Here is a 23,301-nt window from a genome sequence, read left to right on the forward strand (position 1 = left end):
TTTTTTCGATTTCTGCTTTTCCTTCGGCAGATACTAATGAAAAAAAATTGAACACCGAATGCATACAACTTATTATTCAATTATTCTGTATCGAAATATTGCTTAATGGATTCCTACTTATTTCATTTTTTTTCAGGAATAAACCACCGATACGAATTCTTTATGGAAAAACGATATGTGTTTACAACCTATACTTCATTCAAATTTATTTTAGCAGTCGGTTGGCCGTGAAATAATTTTCTCAAGTTTTTGTAACTAGAACGAAGTTAAGTTGGCACTCATGAAATGTCGTTAATTTCATAACGCCGTTGCCACAACTAATATCAATTTTTATTACGAAAATGCCGAAAGTGATTGAAAAAAGAGACAGGGTTTCAGGAAGTGCTATTTAGAATTCAGTTCCGCTCATTCAAATAGTTATACCCTAATATTCTTAAATCCACAATACGTAATGTTTCATCTGAATCTAAACGACATATATTTCAGCTGGATATTTCCACAATCAGAAAGATTGTGAATGAAGAGGATGACAACCCAGCGAGCACAAAAACATCTCAGAGATGTTAAAAGTAAGAGATTTCGAGACATTGAACATCCACTGCGATGTTCTGTTTATACATGAATAGAACTTTTATAGAACAGCCAATGTCCGCCGCAGGCGGCTTTTATATGGATGTCCCTGGGATGTCACAAAAAGAACTACTCAGAAGTTTTTTTGATAGCCTTTTCATGTACACAATAGAACATTCCTAAAGCGATTTGCGCACACGAAATCGCTGTTTGTAGGACTTTATATGAAATTCTTTTGTGAGGCCTTTTTTCTTTCATTTGAATGTTTGAGGATATACCATATTCTATTTTAAATGAACTACAAAGTTTTTAAATGAAATACAGAATACTATATAAGAATAAAAATATTTTAATGATACTTCAACAGGTACAAAAGGAAAAGAAATCACATTTCACATAAAAAATTGAACAAGAATAAAAAGCAATTGATAAATATTATACTACAGAAAGAGAGAATAAACAAAAAAATATATCACATTCAATAAAACAAACATAAATAACCAAAAAGAAATATCACATTTAACATAAAAAAACAGAAATAATAGAAAACAAACTGATTATAATTTTAGATGTAGGGGAGACCGGGGTTGGTTGTGCCAATTTTGAAGTATAATTATTTGTACATCTCGATAAAAAAACTCAAGGCTCTAAAACGCATATTTATTTAGTTTAAACATATATCTGTAGAAAAAAATAGAAACGAACTAATTGAAAGCAATACAAACATGGCTACTGAGAATTAAAAAAAAAACTCTAAATGTCACAACCTGCCCCGACATGGGGCTGGTTGTGACGCTTATGGGGTTGGTTGTGACGCCCCTACATATCGTCATCGGAATTGCAGTGATTGCATACAAAATATGGACTTTTATTCGGGCATTCTTCATGAGCCCATCTAGAGCAACTGGTGCACTGCAGCCATTTTTCTTTAGGTCGAGAGATGGAAAAAGGTTCGTGGTTCGTGACAAATTAAACAGAAAGTTTCCCCTTCATCTTCCGAACCGCTATTAGCTTAAATGGTCTTAGCTTTAGCTTTACCTTTACCCTTGCATATATTTCTCTTGACACCGGTTTCCTTTGTTTTTTCTTCTGTTCTTTCAAATCTTTCATCTTTTGTTTTTCTTCTAATTCCTTCTTATTTGGAGTATCTGTCCATATGGCCGATCTACCAGGTTTTTGCCCTTTTCTTTTAACTAGACGTTTTCCAGTCTTTGGTGTTGGTCTCAAATCTTCTGGAGAAAAATATGTTGTGATGCCAGAAGGTCCTGGTGAATTTTCAAGTTCTAAGTCTGGAAAGGAAAGGGAATATGTCTTAGATGGTGAATTTTTGGGGGTGCTTGGGGCCTCAATGTGGTTGGTTTTACTATTGGGCTGTGTTTTTGGAATGTCACAACCAACCCCAAAGCACATTTCTGCTTTGTTATCTTATTTCCAACATTATTTCTATGAATGGCCAAATAATTTTATATATGTGAGAAAGAGCATACCTCAATTAGTATTTTAACGCCACAATACTTGTTTCAGCTGTTACATTAGTCACTTCACACAACAATATTTGGCGTCACTTTTATTTCCTAAAGCACCTCGAAAATACATAAATCATCCAAACACACGCGGTACGTTAGCGATCAAAGCCACCGTCAGGCGCAATACGTAATAGCTATAGCTGGCTCTATTGGAAAAATCGCGACGCGACTGATATCTATTAATTGAGCGCAAAAGGCTCTGTCACAACCAGCCCCCGTCACAACCAACCCCGGTCTCCCCTACCGAAAGGGAAAATGAAAAAAAATTTATGGAAAATTTATTTTCCCTTCATTTTATCGTCCCTCCTCCTCTGCCTAATATGCCTAAACCAATCTTTGGCATAAAGTTCGAATACTTTCCTAGTGATTTGGAATTTTTTATGGATCACATCTACAAAATAAAAACAATTCAAACAATTAATTCACAAAATATATGAAGGTTAAGGTGATTTTTTCCAATTAAAATAACAGAAAAAATAGCTGCATGAAAGGATCTGGAAGATTTGAGTGGTATATAGCTCCTGACCAGGTTCATTTGCGAAACGATTTTATTTATTTAATTATTTGTACTGGTATTTGAAGATGGAACAATTTAAAGGAGTTTTCAAAAACAAGAACTTTTCTGGGACAATTTGATTTATTTTTTGATTCATAAGTGATGAATGATCATCGTCGGAAGAGTAATCTTACAAAATATTCTGGGAATTATCAACGGCAGAGATAGATTATCGAAATATGTTGAAATCCTCGATGATATGGCTTTAAACTTTATAAAGTTATTTCTTGAATAATTATAATAACCTTCCATATACCATTCGATTATTCCAACCAAAATACAATGATCTCTTATACCTAGTCCCAAATATACAAATAATATTAACCACGCAGCGTGGATTCTTTTGAGGTTATATGTATGTTTCTGGACATTATACTATACATTTAATTCATGTAATACTTACTTATTAATTGTATTTGGTTACTATGAAGAGATCGATCCTAAATTCACAATCAAAACCAACACAGAACTAGTTAATATTATACAAATCACCAATCAACTTTCGACTCCGAACAGTCCACAGTCCAAACTACGAAGAAAGTGGAAATGGCGGCAAAATGAAATAGGTGAATTGTATATTGTTTATTTGGAATAAATCTCCCAAGGCAAACTATGCGACGCCAAGAGAAGATATCCACACGTTTACATTATTTTCAACTCGACAGTACCTCTCAGTAGGTAGACGAAGAAATGCCACAGATGGCACAGATCAGAACAAATAAAGATTTCCAATAGCCTTTGGAGACCTCTTTGGGAAGTGCATATTACGTTTCAAAGAAACATCCTCATGCCAACATTTTCGAAACATCCCAAAACATCCCAGGGATGTTTGTGCTCGCTGGGAAAGAATTTCCTTCCATTGAGAGACCCAAAAAAGTGGTGGCATTCGAGAATTTTATGTTTGAGTGAATTAATGCGAAAAGTTTACTACAGGATTTTCGATAAATGTCATCGGAGAATAAGTTCCCTAAAATAGATTTTTCTATTTTTCATTTGACTTGTCCTATACAATGTAAATGTCTTAAGGTACTAATAAATACATTTAATTATTATTATGACATCAATGTATTAAGATGAATAGCCACAAATACGCGTAAGTTACCCTGTTACTTGTTTATTCATGTGAAATTTTTGTTCAAAGGTGAAGTTCATCTTAACTTGAAACTTCCTTCAATTTCTTTTACTTATATTGATGCAAGATGATTGTTGTTGAAGAATTTAACATTCTTGTAATTATCTATTAATTCCTTCGGGAGATACCCATTCACAACTACTGCATCATATGCATTTCATCTTCGAGTTAATATTTTTGAAATCTACAAATGATGTAAGCCAAAGAAGATAACGAACATCAACTCTCCTCAAGCTAGTGCATATTATGATATTTTACTGATCTCTTGTTTTTTCCATCCAAATAACTGGATTTGGTATGCCTTCAATCAGTTTGCATAAACTTCAATTATGTTCGTCACATATTTTCCGAAGAGATTCGACATTGTGATAAAATACGTAATAACAGAAACTTTTACGTAGAACGGGCAACATAGCGTTGATTTAAAACCCAAAAATGTTTTGACAAGCTTCATAACCCCACATTTTCGTACTATACAGAGTGAAATGTGTCAAATTTCCATGGCCAACCGACTGCTAAAATAAAAGTGAATGAAGTATATGTATTCAGGGAGGGCCTCAATTTAATCTATGGAGATGTTCCGAAGGATGTTTTATAGAAAACAAATTCATAAATTTATCTATTCCGGAAGATTGTGTCTTTTTTGTTGGAAAAAGACTAGGTATACTTTGTTTTTGAATTTTAATTTTATACTCTTATGATATGAACCGCTAAATAAGCGCATACTTATATCAATATTTTCAGAAGCTTCACAATTATGTTGATTTTTTCATATTTTGAAAAAAATGTTTATCATTTCAGATGATATTTGTGGTTGTCGTTTTTGTTTGATGTAATGTTTCATATTGTTTTTTATATTGAAGATTATATTAATTTCATGTTGTGGTTGTTTTTTAACTGATATAATGTTTCAAATTTTTTTGTTTTCCATATTGATGACTATATTTTATGTTGTAGTTGTTATTTTTAATTAATTTAATGTTTTTTTTTCATATTGAGGTGTATATTTCAGGCAGTGATTGTGCAGAATTTAGTTGAATTTTTGAAATTCACAATTTAGTTCTGTACAACTACTTTGATCAATTACAAAATAAAGACAATTATCCAGTACTTTTCATGGTTATTTCACGAAGTAATTTTAAAAGGGTGTCTGGTATTTCTACAATGAATTCTGGAATTTTAACAAATACTTGAAATTCACAATTAAATTCTGTGAATCTGCTCTGTTTATTCACAACATTATAGTATTTCACGATCTAATTGATGCTAAATTTCACGACGTATTTTCGCGAGAACGAGAGGTGATTCCACAATGAATCCTGTAATTTTACAGAAATTTTTAATTTTACAATTTATTTCTGTAATAATCATTTGCGAATTCACAGAATTAATGTAATTTTACAGTTGATACCATAAAATTCTATTGTGATTTCACAATGAGTATTCACAGGTTTAGTTTCTAGTAAAATCATTAGAAAAAAATTTCATGTGAAATCACAGCCAACTTGTGATTTATATTTTCTGTAATTTTACAAGGTTTTCGTTTCAGAATATTCCTTGTGAAATTCCAGTGATTATCGTTGGTCACAAATAACCCAAGATTTTCACTGTAATTTCACTATTTCGTTCTCTCAGTGTGCGGTGTTATCAGTGTATTCTCCTATCCATAAACGTATGTAAAAATGTGTGTTTGTGTCTGTACGTAATGAACGTAGTAATTCTGCAGTAGGATCTTAGACTAATAGGAAATTTGTTTGTTACGCAGTCACTAATCACTATAGTCACTTTCAATATTTTTGTGAAATTTGCTTCCTTCATCATCAGCTTTATCGTGAGACAAACGTATCACCCCTGAAACAATTTCTCTAAGCTCTAGATATCAGGCAAAGTAATCCTAATAGATGAGCCATTTAAGCACTCGACATCGATGAATACCAGTCCAGCCACAAACGTCCGAAAGTTGCATCCGAGGTCGATTCTTATCAGGAAAACCGCTGCTTATTGGACTGTTCTCCCATGGAAATTTATTCGTAACTTCCCAGAAGGATTTTCAGACCCGTCGGCCGTGAGTGAACCCCTTTCCAGAACATTCGAAAGGTGGCAGGTGTATTCCTATTCTCCTTACTTTGCCATTCAAGTTAATATATGTATAGGAATTACTAATATTTCGACGCTTCGTATAAGGTTCTTTTGTAAAAAGATGAAATCGCCTGAAATGTTCAGGAATAGGTATATTCAAAATTATCTTCCCAGAATGTGTCAGTTTGAGACAGAAGTTAAGAGGATAGTTTTTGCACAATATAACCTTAATTTCATATTTCATCAATTCTAATTCTAAGGTAGTTTCGGAGAAAAAGTATGTGTTTCACATTTGAAGAATTCTTTATTCTGCACTAACATTAGCACTAAATTTAGATTATCAAAACATAAATTGAATGAAAAATATTTCACCCACCTACAAATTAATCTTGGTTAAAAATGGCAGAAACGCTTTTCACTTTTTTTGAATTGGTCGAGGTGGTGTTTGAAAGTATTTACTTCTTCATGGACAATTTGATGGGCTATGCGATTAAATGCCATTATAGCTTAATTGGATATATATGCCATATTTCAATGGAAGTGGTAATTTAATTTAATATCCCTTTGATAGGTCTATACAGGGTAAGTATATGAGTTGATCATATATTTCAACAGAAGATTCCTGAGATCAAAAATACAGTTCTTGCCATTATAATTTTGTCAATTCGGCACGGTTGAAAAGATACAGGCTGTTGAAAATCCATAAGAATATGTAGGTTGAGCTTTTTTTCACAGACGATTTTATGGAATGAAATGAATTTAGGAATACAGATATTTACTGATGAAATAATTTCTCCCTCATTTTCCAGTTTCTTCCATATGACCAATACTTTCCATTGAATTTCTATAAATTCAAAAAACCCAAGTCTTGAAATTAGGCAATTCGAAATTCGAAAATAAAAAAATTACTGTGAAATTCGAAAAATTTGGTATATATATACATATATTCTTTTGAATGTAAGCAATACATTATTGGTTATCAAACAATATAGCAGGTGTATGAGTTTTAGCAAAGGTTAGTGTAACGGGGTACCATACAATTTGGAGTATGATACAAGAGATTAGGGAAAAACCTCAGTAAAAAAACCCTGTCTCCCCGTGAGTAGTGTAGTGATGACAAATATGTTCACAGAATAAGCTTTCAATACTGAAGGGCTTCTTTTCCATCAGCAATAAAATTTCTTTATCCTCTCTTCATCTCGAAATTATATCTTAAACAAGGAAACAGAGCAGAAAAAAACAAAAAATATGAAACTTATTCGAAGAATATGGGAATATGGGAATAAAGCATATGGATGCATACTGCTATCTTCGCTCTGAGAGTTAGTAAATTGAATTGGGTTGGTTCCCGTTTCTCTGTCAGATGTCGGTACGATGTATTTATACACCATATCCGCTACTGATATGGAATAAAAGGAGCCGGCAATTCATAGCATTTCGCTGACGAATGAGTTTTGTTGCTCTGACGAGGTCAAATAAGACCGAAACCATGGTCAGCATCTACTCTTTGTCGGCGAAATGAAATTTCTGGTAATACTTCGAGCGATGGTAGTTTGTTAGTTCGATTTAGATCGTAACATTCGTTGATTTCATTATCTACGGATGTTATGCATCTGAATTAATTTGATTCTTATTCGAAGACTTGATGGTGAATGAAGAAAAAAATAAATAATCACAGGTACATAACTTGTCCTTCAATTGCACTAGGAGGAATATCATCTCTTCGTCAACAATCTTCTGCTGATCTTATTGGAGGATCACCCTCGTCGTTAGAAATGCCTTCAGCACCCAAACTAATAATAGCCAAATCTTGCTTTTGACTGGGGGGTCTTTCGACCAGGTCCAGTATTCCAAGTGATGATTCTTCTGTTCTTCAGTTGTTCGAGGAACACTACAGGACCCTTATGTTGGGAAATCATCTCCCATAGATATACCAGTAGTTATTCAGTAGAAAATTGAAAAAAAGACAAAGAAATTCAAAAAAACTTCTGACACTTTATTGACGATTGCTGAATACAACTCTGATTGCAAGATTCACATATGTGTTGTGTCAAAGATTCAGCTTGTCATTTCGAAAGGAATTTCGTTAAATAACTCCCAAATGGCTGTAGGGGAAAGTCGGATAGTACCGGACAGCGGATATCACCGGACATTCATCGTTTTCTTGGATTTATCATTTTACTCCCTCCTTTGAATGGCCAAACGAATTGATTCTATGCGAGCAAACAGTTCGGTTGACCTGGACATTTTTAGCCGTTCAGGAAATATACGTTAAATTGTGATTGACACATGGACAGAATAAACTTTGAGGCCTCTCTTCTCTTGATTGGTAGGTTTTCAGATGGTCTCCTACGCATAGTGCAAGCATTATGAGTAGTGAGAATGAAAACGTATACAAAAACCCTGCATTTCAAATATCTCCCCAGTAAATGGCTAATTGATTTCAAGGTGCATGTCGGGTGTCACTGGACACAAGCATGTCGGGTATGACCGGACAAAAATAATTTCAATATTTTGTTGTGAAAATGCCCAAGTCATTAGGTTCTAAACTCGGTTCTAAAAAATCTCCTCAAAACCAAAATTCTCCAACAAAGATCAACGAACAAGATACTTTATGCTCAGCACAATCCACCAAAGTTAGAAACCAATGGTCAAAAAGGAATTATTTTTGATGAACGAATTTATTAAAAAAATGTTTGTGATAATCTCGAAGAAATTTTGCCTGTTCCGAATACTGCAGAACACAGAATAGTTGAAAAAAAATACTTGAAAAAAGTGCTCACTTGCACTCCATTATAAATGACTTGGAAGAGGAAAATGGAAATGAGGCTAAGGGAGTAAAAAAAATTTGAACCAAAGTTTAAATCAAAATGTTGAAAAAAAAACTAAAATTTTCATCCAAATGAAAGAACACGAGAGCAGGATACTCATTTTCACATTTGCCATGAATGTTTCGACGAAGACTGGATCCCGTGTTGTGAGCAGAGACAAAACCAAACTCTGACGTAGAAAAGGGTCATACGTATTATAGGTGTGATTGTTGTTGAACTTCAGCTTTTTTCAGCAGTATATACAATTTTTTTTCGTGTCCGATGATACCCGCTAGTCTTGAGGAAATTCGAAATGTTCACTTTATTTTCTTTGAACGATGTATGTTTATTTTATGAAGTGTATGTCTGCACCTTTTCAGGACATGTGAAGTATATGTGGAATAATCATTTGAAACTAAGTTTGTTGAAAAAATTCGAGAATAACTTTATGTTTTACTATTTTTTCGTATTATGTCCGGTACTACCCGACTTTCCCCTACCTGTTATCTAGGCCAAACGGGAAAATATGGTAAAGAAGAAAAGCTATTTTTGTTTCCTTCAAGAATCTACTGTTATACCTATAGTCCATTCACATTTATTTTAGCAGTCGGTTGGCCATGAAATTATTTTCTCAAGTTTTTGTAACTAGAACGGAGTAAGGTTGGCACTCTTGAAATGTCGTTAATGTCATAACGCCGTTGCCACAACTAATATCAATTTTTATTACGAAAATGCCGAAAGTGATTGAAAAAAGAGACAGGGTTTCAGGAAGTGCTATTTAGAATTCAGGTCCGCTCATTTAAATAGTTATACCCTGATATTCTAAAATCAACAATACGTCAGACGGTAGCGAACATATTCAATGTAAGAGAATTTATATAATGTTTCATCTGACTCTTAACGACTTATATTTCAGCTGAATATTTCCATAATCAGAAAGATTGTGAATGAAGAGGATAACTAAGAATTTCCTTCTATTGGGAGACCCAAAAAGTGGTGGCATTTGAGAATTTTATGTTTGAGTGAATTAAAGCGAAAAGTTTACTACAGGAGTTTCAATGAATGTCATCGTAGAATAAGTTCCCGAAAATTGATTTTTCTATTTTTCATTTGACTCTTCCTAAACATTGTAAATGTCTTAAGGTACCAATAAATACCTAATTATTATTATTATATCAATGTATTAAGATGAACAGCCACAAATACGCGCCAGTTGACCTGTTAATTGTTTATTCATGTGAAATTTTTGTTCAAAGGTTTTTTTTTCATTTTGACTTGAAACTTCCTTTAATTCCTTTTACTTATATTGATGCAAGATGATTTTTGTTGAAGAATTTAATATTCTTGTAATTATCTGTTAATTCCTTAGGGAGATACCCATTCCCAACCACTGCATCATATGCATTTCATCTTCGGGTTGATATTTTTGAAATCTACAACTGATGTAACGTATTCAAACTTTAGCCAAAGAAGATAACGAACATTAACTCTCCTCAAGCTAGTGCATATTATGATATTATACTGATCTCTTATATTTTCTATGCAAATAACTGGATTTGGTATGCCTTCAATCAGTTTGTATAAACTTCAATTATGTTCGTCACATATTTTCGAAGAGATCCGACATTGTGATAAAATACGTAATAACAGAAACTTTTACGTAGAACGGACAACATACGGGTTGATTTAAAACCCAAAAATATTTTGACAAGCATCATAACCCCACATTTTCGCACTATACAGAGTGAAATGTGTCAAATTTCCATGGCCAACCGAGTGCTAAAATAAAAGTGAATGGAGTATAGATATGTACAAGTCGAAGAGTCACCCAGTTTATGAATGATAAATTATTACTCATGCATACCACGTTAAACCAACTCTCAATCTGGTCAACTCGTTTCGTGAAGAATTAAACTTCATCATAGGAAGAGACAATAATGGGACCCTTAGTTTTTCTGCACATAATTATTATGAGATAATTAATAATTGGAATATGAAGCCACATTTTGACCGATGTTTCCACGAGAATAAAAGTATTACTGTCAACATATTTGACAGAGCCTTGTCAATCAGACGTAATGAATTCTAAAGAAAAAACATAAGTGAGAGAATACTTTTAAAGTATTTAAAGATACGTGCGCCAGATAGGTTTTTAAGAAATTTCCAAATAATTGAAGAGAATCTTACATAAACGGTCTTCATTTGTGAAACTCACTGAAATTTATAGAGAATATTTCAAAATATATTACAAAGAATAGTTATTTTCCTATCAAGTGCGGAAAGTGATACTTGCCCGCACGAAACTGCCGTTGCCCGAACGATGCGAAGCAGAGTTCGGGTAAGCAGTTGAGTGCGGGCAAGACACTTTACGCAAGAGTTAGGAACAATATTTTTTCTACAAGCGCTTGAAATATATAAATATATCCATTTCACGAAACAGATCATATCTCATTTGATTAATTCATATATAATGACAGACGTAATTCTGCATGTCATTACTATGGGTTTCTCATCGTTGACGTTCTATGCATAGAAACATGATAGAATTTAATTTACTCTATAATATTTGCGTGCGGGAAAAACCCCTGCTAATCCATTTCCGCACGCAAATGCGTGCGGGAAAGAAATAGCAGGCGTTTTTCCCGCACGTTTTGGGAAAGTGACTCTTTGCAACTTGGAATGCGCGCGGGAAAAAGGTTGAACGCGCACGCTTGTAGAAAAATATATTTTCAGTGTGATATCCGGAATGACTAAAAAGTCTATAACTTCCTCTCGCGATGGAAATGGCTGTCAAATTCACATTTCTGGATGTCCCAGCGAAGTTTACTGTTATTTCGATCAGGACATCAATGTTAATCTGAAGTTTTCTAGAGATATTGATGCATTTAAAGAAATATCGGGAATTATCCCAAATATGGTAATACCAACTTTGACACTTAGCAAATTTGCAATTTCAAAAGTTGGTGGAGTGTGAGTTAAAAACCGTAATTTGGGTATTATACAAAATTCTTTGCCTACGGTATATTTTAGTACAACACTAGTACAAAACATCACGCTCAAAAACATTCTATAATATTTTTTGCTTCATTCACACTCCCGGAGATGAGGAAAGCGATATTTTTTATTTTCCGGTATGTAGTTTGCTGTAGAAAACTATTACCTATGCATATTAAGGCTTGTTTTGGGCAGCGGAATATTATATTCGTTCTTTCTGAATGACTATTGAAGGTTTCTGAAAAATTTACTAATCTGAATTACATTTGATATTCTTCGACATAAATATGACTAAACTGAATTTCAAATGACCATTTCTACAATTAATTCGACTAATCTGAAAAATAATTGACAGTTTCTGAAGTGAACTTGAATAATCTGAATTTCAATTGATTATTTTTGAATTACAACTCGAAATGGTGTAGCATTTATTTAGGGCCCATCAATTCCGAGTGTTTTCCATCGTTGAAAGAGTTTTGCTGTGATGAGGTCAAATGAGACCGAAACCATGGTCATCATCTAGTCTTCTTCAGTGGAACGTTCTCCCTTTCGTTGTCCTGACTATGAGAAATTGGCTAGTTCGATTCAGATCGTAACTCTTTTTAATATTCATATCAGCATCTGAATGACTTTTTATTATAGTATTCCTTGCCTCCATCTAAGGCGTTATCACTCACTATCAGCCATTTTTCTGATTATTCTCAATTTTCGACTCATCCTCGTAATGATTGCAGAGCCTGCCTTCGGCTTTCCTACTTCAGCCGAGTAATTCCACTTAATTTTTCAAATATCTTTTTCGAAACATTTTTTGACAGATATTTAAAAGCCGATTTGATGGTTTCAGCGTATGAAATCTTGATAGATACTTTTATAGGTCTAATCAATACCTACCATCGATTCACTACCGAAAACAAAAGCACCAAAATTGGATTTCCTATCCAATTCTCAATCATCTATTGACCACTAATTAAGGCCGTCTTGAATATCTGATTCTGATTGGGCCAACTTTCCGTCTATTATTTCCACTGAGGAAACTTTGGAATAAAGCCCGAAAAATAATTACTGCTTCCAGTGAAATTTTTACAGTTTTCGTTCTGAAACAAAAAGACTTCCTTCGTAGGTTCCTTCTCAGAACCTACGGAGGATAACTGAATGAAATTTCATGAGCGTCACATTTCCGAAATGAGAAATCTTTGTTGATGGAATGATTGACATACCGAAACATTTTATACCGGGCTGCTGACTGGAAGTGTTACCAAGCCCACCCTTCTCTATTTCCCTAAGGGCTCATGACAGCGGATTGAAAATAACAGACGTTAGTCTATTGTATTGTGTTCAAAACTACAAAGAGTACATTTTTTCTTGTCTCAATAGAAGAGATATATAAAAATGGAATTCAAACGTTACAGTGTGATCGCCTTATATTTGGCAGGAAAGTCGCAACCAGCTATTGTTCGTGAGCTGACGCATTTACGTATGAATAAATTAGCTGTATTCGGGTTCGGCTTTCGGACAGTCCAAGAATGGTTCTAGAACAACAGTTTTGCGCAGTTTTAGAACAATTCTCGGACCGTCCAAAAGTCGAACCGGAATACAGCCATTGTTCGTATACCGGACCATCATACGTTGCAATGATACTAGTAGCAAAGCAAAACGCCATAAAAGGACAACAACATCTCCGGAAACAATCTATAATGTGAGATCCTTAATTCAACGAAATCCACGGCAAACTGCAGCAAAAATGGCCGCATCATTGAAAATATCGCTTGAGAGACTGGCTTACATATTGAAAATTAATGGGGGTATTCTGCTTTCGTCTGTAACCAATCTCTAACTTTTCATGAACTCATGGACGTTTTTAGTGATCTCTAGCTTACAGGAATCCGTAACTATTTACGATAAGTAGTTCAAAAGTAACACTGTAAAGAAGATACTTACAGGAACATTTCCAGAATTGCATTATTTACGAATCTGTCAATCAGACACTGTCAGATCGTTCGCACGCTACAGATTTGTTACTTACAGATGAAAAGCAGAATACAACCATACGTTTGGATTGCAGCTTCTCAAAATATGACACGTGTTTCGCTATCACAATAGCTTCTTCAGGTGGGTGAAATTTACCTTCACCCATCTATAGTGGTTTGAAAACTCATTTTGAGAAAATCGTATAACCTCTATTAAGTTCAAACATTTTATAATGAAGGAGTCTAGATCAACAACGCAGAAAATGATACCGATATTCTACGCGAAACAAAGCAGTCCAAGTATCATGAGGGCAAGTTCAACAAGTCAAAATATATGAGAATATATATATTTATAATAAAAATAGAATGCTTTCACGAAATTTTGTGAATTTTGATGAGTTTTCCCTCTGAACATCCGAAACGTAAAGAATGAAAATGAAAAAAATTCTGTCGAAAACAAATTGAAACAAATCTTTGTTTTATGTTTCATTATTTTGGTTATGCATGCAACATTGTTTTGAAGTAACTGCTTCGTATATAAGTACCTACATAACATGAAACGAAGATTTCATATTCTTTGTTTTGCAAATGTCTAAAGAGAGCCTCTTCATCTAAAAATCCAGTTACAATGATTCTTTCATTGAGTAGTTCAAACTTGAATTCCTCAACAAAATTCACCTGTGTGAATTTCATGTTAACTCAATTAGCTATTAACAACCAGTTTGACAACCAACTTCTTCCTCTAGTTCTATTCTCAGAAGGACTAAAGGCGGCTTCAATTAAAGGAACTTTCAAAATAAATATGAAATATATGGTCGTAAAAACTAAATAGCCGACTGTTTCATATTGGCTTAGATATAACATGAATATTCATCATTCAAAAAGATCTTAGATCTCAGTATTCTTCACCTTTATTCGTTGAAACATGAACTTGGCCAAAGGTAATGTTTTTGGGAATGTTTCATAATATATAGAAATCACCCAAAACTTTTGCGGAGCCACTAGGTCTCAGAGACTACTGCATGTGTAATCTGTGATTACCCTTTCACATCTGTAAAGTTAGATAGCTGTAAGCCACCAGTTTTTTCACCCTTCGTTGAAAACTATCCTTACTGCTCAATGACTAACGAAAAATGCCCCTACTGGATCTCAGAGATTAGTTCTATTTTCAGGAACATCGTTTGAGATTATTGTATGAAGCCGAGTATGAAGCCTTCTCTAAGCACTCGTTCGTTGGTCGCTTAATTGCTACCTAGAACTAAGGGGAACGTCAGATAAAACTTACTGGCTGACGGGGAGGATTGTAACATTTCAGGTACATTCGAACTAATTTGGCAGGTATTATGTTGGTAAAACCCAAGAGACAAAAGGGAATTATGAAATGAGTAAATTTCAAGTGGATACCTGGGCCTTGTTTCAGGAGAGTTCAAAACTACAATTCCGTTTGAATGTATGATTTATTTGCAGAATGGGAATGTGATCATAGAGGATGAGTTGAAAAATTAATGATATACAGACAATTTTCAAATTCTGGACGAATCGGAGCACCAGCAACATAATTGCAGGTCGATTGTGGAAGACAAGATTGTCACCATATGATAAACCAAAACTCCCGTCAATACCTACGATAAAATTCCACTATCGATTAGAGAATCTACATATACATCTATGGAGCACTCGTATCATACAGGGTGTCCCAACGAAAATTTTACCATCTCTTTAACTTAGATACGAGGAAATCAGTAAAAATTTTCAAAGTCACTTCATTTTGAAGATTTTAACTAAGTTGTGTACAGAACATGAATAACTTCCATACTTACCAACATTCGACATCTCTTCTCCATACAGAAAATGTTGTATGTTGATGCCACCTTCATGAGGCTGGAACAATCTCATGTTGGAAATTCCTCCCCCTTCAAAACAGAAGTTAACCATCTTTTCTTTTAATGCTTAAAAATATTCTGATTTCAGAGAAGGCCAAATTTTCGTGGAAACACTATGTATAGTAAATAATTGGCTAACTATTTGCAGATATACAGCGTGTTTGGAAGTTGATAATTTTCAGGATTTCATGAGATGAGAAAAAAATAGGAAATATTTTTTTCATTAAGAAATTGTCACATGGTCAAGAATGAGTTTCAACAAAAAATTTATGAAATGCGCTACTTATCAGATAACTGTTTTACATTGTTGTCAATTTGCCGCGTTGACAATCATGGTACTCGTTTGTGTGCTGGTTGGCGGTTGGTTGATCCAACAAAAGAATATATCTATAATCTTATAGATTATAATCTTTGGATCCAACTGCTTGTGCTTCTTTCGTTAACTCACAACCAGGTTGACAATGATATGGTTGCTAGCTGTGTACTACTTTAGGTATCGATTGAAATTTATTCTGGGAGGATTCTGCATGTCTTAATAAACTTTTTAGGGTTTTCACTCCCAATCTCTGAAACAAAATCAATTAAAAATGAAATCGACGATTTGCTCCTGCGTAAATTCTTGCACTAATTTGTCAAGAACAAATTAACTAGAAAAAATTGTTGCCTGACAATGAACTGAAAATAAATAACGTTGAAATTATTTGTTTGACAAACAAAAGCCACAATTCAGAAGATTTTCGAAAATAGATTTTTCGTCTGATGAAGGAGTCTGATATAGACTCCGAAACGTTACCACTTAAAATTATTATTTCAACGTTATTTATTTGCAGTTCATTTTCAGGCAACAATTTTTTCTAGTTAATTAGCTCCTGACAAATTAGTGCAAGAATTTACGCAGGAGCAAATCGTCGATTTCATTTTTAATTGATTTTGTTTCAGAGATTGGGAGTGAAAACCCTAAAAAGTTTATTAAGAAATACTACTTTAGGGATTGACATTTTAGTTGCATTGCTCACATCAGTTTTGTCATCGTAATTTTAATATTTAATTTAATTTAATAATATAATTATTATGTCAACAGTGGACCAAATATTCGTTATTTTTGTTCGAACGTTTGAATATCAGTTATTTTGATCCTTAGAGATGAGACTCTAGGGCTGCCAGAATGATACTTTTGATACATTCTTTCATGCACCGTTTTCATCAATTTTCCTGGATTCGAACTTCAAAGACTAACTTATCTGTGTTTGCTTGTTTTGACTCCATAAAATCATCTCTATGCTGGTAAAATTTTATCGACCGCTTGTCAAATGCTCAAAATGAAAATTATGGCTATGAAAAATTCACCGAAAATAAAGTGGAGAGTACAGTTTCATACATTCCAAATGAGAATTCACTCAACTGATTAATCAACTCTTTGGAAACATGCCGCATACCCTGGATCTCGTCATTTTGTTGAATGCTGTAGAATATTTCTTTCCTTTATTGCATGATGGGACGTCAAATATTTCATTGCTTTTGTTCCTGCATTAGACTGAATCACTATTAAGATCATTAGCTGAGTTTCTCTTGTACAAGCTAGTCAAAGAAATCTCTTTCGTTTGTGAAAGGAGTATTTAAATGTTGGATGTGGAATTTAATAGCAGTAATTTTGCTCGAAAATTATCAGTCATCAAGAGTGGATGTTTTGTTTTGCATGACTTATAATTCTGATAAACATTATTGTTGGAATTGAATACAAGGGAAAGGTGCCTGAAAATCATCCACAAACATTCGGTGGAATGAATTTTGAATGGTTGAAATGTAGAGCTTCAGCAGTTTTAGCAACCATTAACCATCACTCACTTTGATGGCCAGATTATTGGTTTCATTCATAAAAGTACCGTAGTGTCTCTCTTCCCTTCCGAATTATTATAGATATAGCAAATAGTTTGAATAGTCATAATTCCATGAAACTGATGTTTTAATATTTGTCGCCAGTGTTTGAATAATTTGAAATTTTCTGAAGCCTTCTATTGTTCAATTGACAACTTCTTTAGTCCTCGTAGGCGACGCGACGTACCGAAAAAATGACATGGTGTTTTGTTTTTTTTAACATATTTATTTATTCAACACAATTTTCATAAGTCTCGTTGGTTTTAACTCATTTCAGCTTCATTGACTTTCAGTAAAAGTTTTTTGATTAAGTAGGAAATGTAATGAAATACATATAGAGAAAAAATTCACCAATCACAAAAAACATTTTGTCCATATAGTACCGACTAAATGGAATACAAAGTGAAGATATAAGGACATACTAAAATATTAACAAGACCTTTCACAAGTTATATCGTTTGGTAGACTTTGGGAGATCAGCACATGAAGCATGAGCCCGAAAGACAACAACTCCCACATCGTAAACAGCCCTAACCGGGCTTGAACGGGAAAAAAATATCGTATAAGAAATCTTTGCTTCCTGAGCTATCATCTATCTGAACAGTTGTACGGTGCCTCAATAGTCTCAATCCCTTTTCTGCTGTTTGAGTGTTGTTAGTAGCAGCAATATTTCTTTCATCATCATCAGAAATTTTTCTTTTAACTTGTCTATTCTTTTCTGCCGGTTGATCTTTGGTCTGTTTTTAGTAATAATTTCTTGCATATTTGGAGAAGAAGTTAAAAGCCAATCATCCTTGCCTGGTTTCGATTCTCTTTTTCCTTGGCCTCAAATGAACTGGCTTTGTGGTGATGGCGAAATAGAAGCAACTGGATATATCAGTGTTTGGAACCAGGTCTCATATTATAATCGTAAAATGTTTCAGCCACCTCAACTCCATTAGAATCCTCAACACTTGTACTTGTTTCTATGTATATTCAGGTTCATCACATCAGAAAGCACAACTCACAATTGGTGGTGGATATGTTTTGCAAGGAATCTATTTTATCGTTATTTGCTGCCGTTGGATGTGAAAAAGATTCAACACCGTTACTCGGATTTTTTTGGATTGAAAAAAGTGTTGAGACATTCAGTTAATGGCAAATGTGAGCTGGGGAATTAGTTCAGGTGTAATGTCTACAATTTCCTGCTAATTCAACGGAATATTTGTGGTTTCTGCAGGTTCAAACATGTAGGGGAGAGTTCCTTTGAATCGGACGGCCCATGAACCGGACGCTACAGTTTTCTACTACACTCGATAGTAATTTAGCATCCTTTACTTAAATCCTATTTTTGCAACATCGATCGATATCTCTTGGAAAATTGTCGACCCTGTGGCTCGCGCCTTGTTGCAAAAATGGGATTTACGTAAAGGGTGCTAAATTACCATCGAGTGTAGTAGAAAACTGTAGCGTCCGGTTCATGGGCCGTCCGATTCAAAGGAACTCTCCCCTAGTCTGGAAAGATATCAGGATTGATGGGCCAGATACCTTTCTGAAGCCATTACTTGCATTCTGAAAAATTAAACAAACACCCAATTTGTAAATGGGTCATGTTTCTGATTACTTTATGTGTTTCGGTAACTCCAACAATTTAAGTTGAAAATTTATTTTTAATATTCCTAAATTTTTAGAGATACACTCTAAGGTTTTGTTTATATCGAGAGCATGTCTTTGAAGCCTTGCCTGAGCAATACCAAATGCTACCCTTTTTTCTGCTGCCATGCTTGAAAAGCCTCATCATAAGTTCTTGGCATATCACCTGAACAAAATGATGAATATTTATTAACAGAAACTTTATGGACAACATGACAGACTATGTCATTTCGTCCATTGTATATCTATGTTATTGTGTCAAATGTAAACAAAAAACAATGAAAAATCTCAATTTCATCTAGCAAAGAATAAATGCAATGAAATTAAATGAAATCATTGGATATTTTTTTCATACCACGGGGCTTTCTCACAATTCGTACTACCCGTAATATAAGGAGGAAAAGACTACCAGAATGTGGGGTGTTGCCAGAACACTTGAACGATCAGTATAAGTTGGGAATATTACAATGGCACAACTCATACAAATAAACCCTTTTTGAAGAACACCGAACGCAGAATAAATATCCTTTCTAATCCGATAATACCCTTTTTTCCCCTACAGAACGTTTCAAAGACTTGCTATATAGCTTTGATTGTCACGGTATAAATACTTTTTGATCAGCTGTTTATATAACTGTCATTTACTGCAATATAAGCGCCAAAAATGGTGTGTTTCTATAGTAGTTTCTTCCTTTGAGCCGGCGAGACGAAGTCGCCCAGCAACCACGAATCGAAATAAAACACTAAAAAAACACTGAAAAATATAAGGTGATAATATTTTTTCAGTTGTTAATGATGATGTTGATTTTTACAAATAAATTCAAGATTTCTTAGTTTCAAAAAAAATAAAATGACAGTTATAAAGATAAAGAGTCAATAAAATCCACTAAAATATATCCATCATAAGGAAAGAAGTTTTATGAATTCAAACAAGTAGTCATTCCTTCCGGCAAGGTAAAAGTGGATATAAAATGAAAATCGCTCTCAGATCTGTTCTCGATTTCGACCTAAAGATAATCCGATCACCCACTCCCTTCTTCGACTCCAATCCGTCCTAATTTGATTCCTATAATGCATAACGACTTGGAATTCCCTCAACGTTTTGGGATATGACAAAGCAAAGACTTCATAAATATTATATATTCGTTGCAAGCTGTAATGTTAATCGAAATCGAAAGTATATTCCAGTTATAAAAAGACAGGGTCGGCCTTGTCTGAAGAGTGAATAAATATAAATTGTTCCGTTCAATAGGCTTAGGTGAAATGCTAAGTTTTTACAGAATACTTAGAAATAACATTTATTATTTCCTCTGTATACTTCAAAATATAAAATGGAGATGAATATTGGGCGAGTTTGATTGGACCAACTATTTATCTATAAAGGAGATTGTTGTCGTTTTCAATGATATGAGGAAATAGTGCAGGACAATAATAGAGATGTTCAATGAGCATACGAGTATTATTATTTTTATCGGTATTATTCGAGTAGATGACGTTCACTAAGCGAATTGTATATGATACCTCATTACAGTACTGAAATGATTTCATTTCATGCACATACAATACACTTCTCTGAAATATGTTGTGAAAAATAAATAGTACTTATATCCACATTCATACATAATAAGTAGTTATGTTGCTATATAAGTATAAGTTGGATGTCTATTTTTCAATGAGCGTCCAAGTAACAGAATGAATATCATTTGACAAATAACAAGTGATATGTTGGTCAACTTCTACGTTAATTGAACGCGATTTTCTTATTATGCTCAACTTAATACGCAGATAGATGCTAAATGCACATCGGCTTATCCAATCACTGAGTGTGGATTTATGCAGGTGAAAATAAAAAATATCGAATAAAAATAACACGGGTCAACACCAAATTTGACTTTGACTGCAAAGCATAAAATTTCGATAGTTTAGATACTAATTAGACGAAAAAAAAAAATATGGCATGAAAAAGTTTGCTTCTGTGTTTAGGAGACTGATTCAACGATGTCATTTTCAATAACTACAAGCAACATGTGGAGCCCATGGCTTATCTTGATTTCAAACTAGAAAGTCAAAATATGCTTCATAGGCTTCAGAGAGAACGTGAGATGTCTTTAATTCGTATTTCACGTCACAAATTATAATAAATTGACCACATGTGAAACAAACTGCATCAGCATCGTATTTACACTTTCTTGGCGACATTTGTCTGGGCTTGTAAATAACACCTGATCGTTGTTTATGACTCGAGTGCCCTCTAGCGGCACCTTGTAAACGTAAACACCCCACTTTCATCGCGCGGTCATTTTGAATTATTAAAAATTATTAAAAAAATTAAGAGTGAGTATAAATACTATAACTATCACAAAAGCAAACTTTATACCAATAAAAGGTATTTTTTTTTTCGTTTTTGTGCATAATTAACCGGAAAATCCTAGTATAAACGTTAGGACAAAGAACGAAATTTTTTTTGTAGAGTCGTGTAATCAATTAACAAATAAAAAATAAAAGTTGAATGTCTATTTTTCAATGAAAGTGTTCCTGCAGCCAAGGAATAATATCATTCAACAAATAACAAGTGAAAAGTTTGCCAACACTCAACTTCCACTTTAATTGTAAGCGATTTTCTTATTATGCGCAACTTCATACGGAGATAGAATCGCATCAGTCCCACCGGTAATGAAACTTGAACTTGTCAAAACAAACAACAACACGAACGATAGTATTTGTTTGTTCTGTTTTAATCCTTAATTTTAGGTTCAGTGAATTTATATTTATAAAAAACACAGTTTATTCATTATAAAGTTGAGTTAGGTTGATTTTTTATTTCGTCTGCATAAATGGTAATATTCAGGTTGTGGCTTGATTATTGTTACGTCAGTTACGTGATACTTGTAGAGTGATACGTGTTACTTGATGCTGCATCCTCACTTGGCTTATGCTGACCATTAACTCATTCCCTAATTCCTAACTCTAGAAGTAAACTTCAAGAATTCAGGTTTTTGGTCGTAAAACGGCAATAATGAGTACTCTTATAAACTGTCCATTATATCTAAAAATTTTATATTTTTCGAGTGACCGAAAACCACGAAAACCATTCAAGGGATTAGGCAATATGTTACCGGTCAGCATAAAACAAACCTGAGTGAAATGAGGTTTTTTCAAATGACAGTAACGAATATCACTTAACAAATAACAAATGAAAAGTTAGGCAGCACCGAAGAAAGTAATTTAGGGGATTTTCTCATTATTCGCAGCGGTATGTCCGGTCACGAAACTATCCCTTATCTTCTGTCAAAAAAATTACAAAACGAACGATATTATTGGTATTATTAATGTTTCGATTTTTACTCATCTAAGTAATAATAATAATAATAATATAATTTAATATAATAATACATACATTTTACAATACATTTTTGGTTATCAAACAATATAGCATATTTATGAGTTTCAGCAAAGGTTAGTGTAACGGGGTATACCATACCATTTGTAGTATGATACAAGAGCTTAGGGAAAAACCTCAGTAAAAAAGCCTGTCTCCCCGTGAATGGTGTAGTGATGACAAATTTGTTTCCAGAATAAGCTTTCAATATTGAAGGGTTTCTTTTCCATTGATATGAAAATTTCTTCATCCTCTTTCAATTTCGAAATAATATCTGAAACAAAGAAACAGAGCAGAAAACGAGGAAAAAAAGGGAATAATGAAGCTTTCATCAAAACTTATTCAAGGACTGAAGAAAGAATAAATAACCATAGGTACGTAACTTGTCCTTCAATTGCACTGGGGGGAATATCATCTCTGCATCAAAAATCTTTTGCTGATCTTGGTGGAGGATCCCCTTCGTCGTTAGAAATGCCTTCAGTACTCAAGAACACCATGGATTGCAAGGATAACATTGAAGTCCTAAGAACAAAGTAGGTACGTCACTTTCATTAAGTATATATATTTGTGACCTCAAGGTCAGAATATGGGAGGATATAAACCCAATAACAAGACAACTACGCCAGACACTGAACAGAGAAGAGAAATGTGACATCTGAAGATCAGATATCAGGTTTCATTTCCTTCATGTCAAAATAGAGAATGTAAAAAAAAAGGAGGTTCTTTTCATGTTTCCCTAACTGAAAAAAAAAAAACAAGTCCCGAAACGTTTAATAAAAAAAAGATGAATTTAATTTTTCATCGTATAATTCTTCCATGAACCTGAACACAGTAGGGTAGGAGGTGACTGGAGAATTCATCTGATATAGGGCACAAATCAGTTACAATTTGAATTCCT

Source organism: Coccinella septempunctata, chromosome 6, assembly GCF_907165205.1.
Source record: "Coccinella septempunctata chromosome 6, icCocSept1.1, whole genome shotgun sequence".
NCBI classification, from domain to species: Eukaryota; Metazoa; Arthropoda; class Insecta; order Coleoptera; family Coccinellidae; genus Coccinella; species Coccinella septempunctata.